Source organism: Balaenoptera musculus, chromosome X (assembly GCF_009873245.2).
Source record: "Balaenoptera musculus isolate JJ_BM4_2016_0621 chromosome X, mBalMus1.pri.v3, whole genome shotgun sequence".
NCBI lineage: Eukaryota > Metazoa > Chordata > Mammalia > Artiodactyla > Balaenopteridae > Balaenoptera > Balaenoptera musculus.
The window spans coordinates 51,907,637-51,914,555 of record NC_045806.1 but is presented as its reverse complement, the minus strand read 5'-3'; positions in this window follow the sequence as shown (position 1 = coordinate 51,914,555).

Below are 6,919 nucleotides of genomic sequence, written 5' to 3'. Positions count from 1 at the left end.
GATCATGAGGGATTACTACAAGCAATTATATGCCAATAAAATAGACAACCTGGATGAAATGGACAAATTCTTAGAAAAGCATAATCTTCTGAGGCTGAACCAGGAAGAAATAGAAAATATAAACACACCAATCACAAGCAGTGAAATTGAGACTGTGATTAAAACTCTTCCAACAAACAAAAGCCTAGGACCAGATGGTTTCACAAGTAAATTCTATCAAACATTTAGAGAAGAGCTAACACCTATCCTTCTCAGACTCTTCCAAAATATAGCAGAGGGAGAAACACTCCCCAACTCATTCTATTAGGATACAATCACCCTGATACCAAAACCAGACAAAGATGTCACAAAACAAAAAACCTTCAGGCCAATATTACTGATGAACATATATGCAAAAATCCTCAACAAAATACTGACAAACAGAATCCAGCAGCACATTAAAAGGATCATACATCATGATCAAGTTGGGTTTATCCCAGGAATGCAAGGATTCTTCAATATATGCAAATCAAACAATGTGATAAACCATATTAAAAAATTGAAGGGTAAAAACCATATGATCTTCTCAATAGATGCAGAAAAAGCTTTCGGCAAAATTCAACACCCATTTATAATAAAAACTCTCCAGAAAGTAGGCATAGAGGGAACTTACCTCAACATAATAAAGGCCATATAAGACAAACCCACAGCCAACATCATCCTCAATGGTGAAAAACTGAAACAATTTCCTCTAAGTTCAGGAACAAGACAAGGATGTCCACTATCACCACTATTATTCAACATAGTTTTGGAAATCTTATCCACAGCAATCAGAGAAGAAAAACAAATAAAAGGAACCCAAATTGGAAAAGAAGAAGTAAAGCTGTCACTGTTTGCAGACGACATGATACTATACATAGAGAATCCTAAAGATGCTACGAGAAAACTACTAGAGATCATCAAGGAATTTGGTAAAGCAGCACGATGCAAAATTAATGCACAGAAATCTCTTGCATTCCTATACACTAATGATGAAAAATGTGAAAGAGAAATTAAGGAAATACTCCCATTTTCAATTGCAAAAAAAGAATAAAATACCTAGGAATAAACCTACCTATAGAGACAAAAGACCTGTATGCAGGAAACTGTAAGACACTGTTGAAAGTAATGAAAGGTGATACGAACAGTTGGAGAGATATACCATGTTCTTGGACTGGAAGAATCAACATTGTGAAAATCTACAGATTAAATGCAATACCTATCAAACTACCAAACTACCAATGGCATCTTTCACAGAACTAGAGCAAAAAAATTCACAATTTGTATGGAAACACACAGGACCCTGAATAGCCAAAGCAATCTTGAGAAAGAAAAACGGATCTGGAGGAATCAGGCTCCCAGACTTCAGACTATACTACAAAGCTACAGTAATCAAGACAGTATGGTACTGGAACAAAACCAGAATTATAGACCAATGGAAAATGATAGAAAACCCAGAGATAAACCCACACACATATGGTCAACTTATTTTTGATAAAGTAGGCAAGAATATACAATGGGGAAAAGACAGCCTCTTCAATAAGTGCTGCTGGGACAACTGGGCAGCTACATGTAAAAGAATGAAATTAGAACACTCCCTAACACCATACACAAAAATAAACTCAAAATCGATTAATAACCTAAATGTAAGGCCAGACACTATAAAACTCTTAGAGGAAAACAAGGCAGAACACTCTATGACATAAATCATAGCAAGATCCTTTTTGACCCACCTCCTAGAGAAATGGAAATAAAAACGAAAATAAACAAATGGGACCTAATGAAACTTAAAAGCTTTTGCACAGCAAAGGAAACCATAAACAAGACAAAAAGACAGCCCTCAGAATGGGAGAAAATATTTGCAAATGAAGCAACTGACCAAGGAGTAATCTCCAAAATTTACAAGCATCTCATGCCGCTTGATATCAAAAGAACAAACAACCTAATCCAAAGATGGGCAGAAAACCTCATTAGACATTTCTCCAAAGAAGATATACAGATTGCCAACATCACTAATCATTAGAGAAATGCAAATCAAAACTACAATGAGATATCACCTCACATCGGTCAGAATGGCCATCATCAAAAATCTACAAGCAATAAATGTTGCAGAGGGTCTGGAGAAAAGGGAACCCTCTTGCACTGCTGGTGGGAATGTAAATGGATACAGCCACTATGGAGAACAGTATGGAAGTTCCTTAAAAACTAAAAATAGAACTACCACATGACCCAGCAATCGCACTTCTCTGGATGTACCCTGAGAAAACCATGGTTCAAAAAGAGTCATGTACCACAATGTTCATTGCAGCTCTATTTACAATAGTCAGGACTTGGAAGCAACCTAAATGTCCATCGACAAATGAATGGATATAGAAGTTGTGGCACATATATACTATGGAATATTACTCAGCCATAGAAAGAAACAAAATTGAGTTATTTGTAGTGAGTTGGAATGACGTAGAATCTGTCATACAGAGTGAAGTAATTCAGAAAGGGAAAAACAAATACCATATGCTAACACATATATATGGAATGTTAAAACAAAAAGGTTCTGAAGAACCTAGGGGCAGGACAGGAATAAAGACACAGACGTAGAGAATAGACTTGAGGACACAGGGAGGGGGAATTGTAAGCTGGGATGAAATGAGAGAGCGGCATGGACATATATACACTAAGAAATGAAAAATAGATAGCTAGTTCGAAGCAGCTGCATGGCATATAGAAATCAGCTCGGTACTTTGTGACCACCTAGGGGTGTTGGATAGGGAGGGTAGGAGGGAGACGCAAGATGGAGGAGATATGGGGATATATGTATATGTATAGCTGATTCACTTTGTTATAAAGCAGAAACTAACACACCTTGTAAAGCAATTATAGTCCAACAAAGATGTTAAAATAGTAAATAAATAAAAAGAAATATCCATAATCTGAGCTGGAGGGAAGTAACAAAGCTTGCCAGAAGATTGGGATTCAGTTCTTGACCCTACACCTTAATGCATCATAATTGAAGTAGAGGTATACACACTACTAACATAAAATAGATAACTAATAAGGACCTACTGTATAGCACAGGGAAGTCCAGTAATTTTTTTAAATGTATATACACAAAATCAAATAAACTATATGACAATTAAAAAAGAATAAAGAAACTAGTGCTGTCCATAAGAGAGTAAGCAGGCTGGGGAGGGCTTGGAACCCAGTTCCCAAGAATAAAGGGTCTGAGTATTAGAAGCTGTTTAACTTGAATCAGAGAAGCCACAGGAGAATAGGGCCACAGTCTTCTGACTTATGAGGGACTGTCTTGGATCAGAGGAAGTAGACCAATGAAAACAAGAGATTTCAGTTCAATATTAAGTAGAACTTTCTAAAAGTCATAGTATGCTTAATGTCATCCTTGACAGAAATTGAGTTCTCCAATCCTGGTGGTATTCATACAGGAGAAGGGTGACTGACTGGGGAGGATTGAAAATAATTAAAACTAGTTGTTCTTGGGGCCCAGTTTTAATGGTGATCCCACCATTCATTGAAGAAGATCCAGGCTATCACACCTTTTCCATTTAAAGGAGCTGGTTGATATCACGGCTGTGTTAACACCAGCTCTTCTACTGCCTTCCCTTACCTCCAGAACATTGGAGTGCTGACATTTTGTTAATTTCTCCTACCCACCCAAGAGACAGATATGCTCTATTTTGCAGCACAGGCATACAGTTGCACTCCTTTGATAATATTGGCGAGCTCAGCATATAGAACCTCCACTACCTATATCTTATACCTAGAAAGGATGTATTAGTTTTTGAACTGAGCTTCTCAACCACGCTGAAACAAAGATGAGGATTAATACTCTCATTTTACAGAAGAAGAAAATGCTACATCCTTAAAATAGCTATAAAGAGTAAATAATAGGAGAAACAGTCAAGATGGCAGAGTAGAAAGACCCTGAGCTCACCTCGTCTCACGAGCAGACCAAAATCACAACTATATGTGGAACAACCATCAATGAAAAAGTATTAAACCTACCAGAAAAGATCTTCTACAACTAAAGACATAAAGAAGTAACCATAATGAGATGGGTAGGAGAGGCAGACTCACAATATAATCAAATCCTATACACCCCAGGTGGGTGACCCACAAACTGGAGAATAATTATATTACAGAGGTTCTCCCACAGGAGTGAGAGTTCTGAACCCCATGTCAGGCACCCCAGCCTGGGGGACCAGCACCAGGTAGATGAGTCCCTGGAGCATTTGGCTTTGAAGGTTTAATTGCAGGAGTACCGCAAAACCGAGTGCTTCACTTTTAAAGGGGGCACACAAAATCTCATGTGCACTGGGACCCAGGGCAAAAGCAGCAATTTGATAGAAGCCTGGGCCAGACCTACCTGAGATAGAAGAAATAAGTGAAATGGAGATAGGCAACCTACCTGAGAAAGAGTTCAGAGTAATGATCATAAAGATAATCAAAGAACTCGGGAGGATAATGGATGCACAGAGGGAGTTAAAATTTAGAAGTTTTTACAAAGAATTAGAAAATATAAAGAACAACAAAACAGAGATTAAGAATACAATAACTGAAATGAAAAATATACTAGAAGGAATCAATAGTACACTAAATGATACAGAAGAATGAATCAGTGAGCTGGAGGACAGAGTAGTGGAAATCACTGATGCAGAACAGAACAAAGAAAAAAGAATGAAAAGAAATGAGGACAGCTTAAGAGATGGCTGGGACAACATCATTTGCACCAACATTCGCATTATAGGGTCCCAGAAGGAGAGGAGGGAGAGAAAGGGCCTGAGAAAACATTTGAAGAGATAATAGCTGAAAACTTCCCTAACATGGGAAAGGAAACAGTCACCCAAGTCCAGGAAGTGCAGAGAGTCCCATACATGATAAATGCAAGCAGGAACACACCAAGACATGCTGCAATCAAAATGAGAAAAATTAAAGAAAGACAAAGAGAGAATATTAAAAGCAGCAAGGGAAAAGCAACAAATAACATACAAGGGAACTGCCATAAGGCTATCAGCTAATTTTTCAGCAGAAACTCTGCAAGCTAGAAAGGAGTGGCACAATATATTTAAAGTGATGAAAGGGAAAACGTACAACCAAGAATATTCCCCCAGCAAGGCTCTCATTCAGATTTGATGGAGAAATAAAAAGTTTTACAGACAAGCAAAAGCTAAAAGAATTCAGAACCACCAAACCAGCTTTACAACAAATGTTAAAGGAACTTCTGTAGGCAAAAAAGAAAAAGCCACAAGTAGAAACAAGAATATTATAAAATGAAAAAGCTCACCAGTAAAGGCAAACATACAGTAAAGTTAGGAAATCAGCGACACACAAAGCTAGTAGGGAGGTTAAGAGAAAAAAGTAGTAAAATCATCTGTATCCACAACAAGCAGTTAAGGGATACACAAAGCAATTAGATGTAAAATACAATATCAAAAAAAGTAATTGTGAGGGGAGGAGAGTACAAATGCAGGATTCTTAAAAAGCATTTGAAATTAAGAAATCAGCAACTTAAAATAACTATATATATATATATATATATATATATACTGCTATATGATAACCTCATGGTAACTGCAAACCAAAAATCTGTGAGATGTACACACAAAAAAGAAAAAACAATTCAAACATAACACTGAAGAGTCATCAAATCACAAGAGAAGAGAATAAAAGAAGAAAGGGGAAAAAAGGAAGTATAGAAACAAATCCAAAACAATTAACAAGATGACAGTAAGAATATATATATCAGTAATTACTTTAAATGTAAATGGAATAAATGTTCCAACCAAAAGACATAGATTGGCTGAATGGATACATAAACAGGACCCATATATATGCTGCCTAAAAGAGACCCACCTTAGATCTAGAGACATATACAGACTGAAAGTCAGGGGATGGAAAATGTATTCCATGCAAATGGAAATCAAAAGAAAGCCAGAGAAGAAATACTTATATCAGAAAAAAGTAGACTTTAAAATAAACACTGTTACAAGAGACAAAGATGGACACTACATAATGATCAAGGGATGAATCCAAGAAGAAGATATAACAATTATAAACATATATGCACCCAACGTAGGAGCACCTCAATATAGAAGGCAAATACTGTATTAACAGACATAAAAGGAGAAATTGGCAATAACACAATAATAGTGGGGGACTTTAACACCCAACTTACATCAATGGACAGATCATCCAGACAGAAAATCAATAAGGAAACACAGGCTTTTAATGACACATTAGACCAGATGGATTTAATTGCTATTTATAGACTTCCATCTAAAAGCAGCAGAGTACACATTCTTCTCAAGTGCACACGGAATGTTCTCCAGGACAGATCATAAGCCATAAAGCAAGCCTCAATAAATTTTTAAAAAAAATGAAATCATGCATCTTTTCCAATCACAACGCTTATGAGATTAGAAATCAACTACAAGAAAAGAACTGCAGAAAACACAAACACATGGAGGCTAAACAGTATGCTACTAAACAACCAATGAATCACTGGAGAAATCAAAGAGGAAATAAAAAAATACCTAGAGACAAATGAAAGCCAAAACACAATGATCCAAAACGTATGGGATGCAGCAAAAGCAGTTCTAAGAGGGAAGTTTATAGTGATACAAAATTACCTCAGTAAACAAGAAAAATCCCAAATAAACAACTTAACCTTACACCTAAAGCAACTAGAGAAAGGAGAAAAAACAAAACCAAAGTAAGCAGAAGGAAAGAAATCATAAAGATCAGAGCTGAAATAAATGAAACAATAGAAAAGATCAATGAAAATAAAATCTTGTTCTTTGAAAAGATAAATAAAATTGATAATTTTTTATCCAGACTCATCAAGAAAAAAGGGAGAGCCCAAATCAGTAAAATCACAAATGAAAAGGAA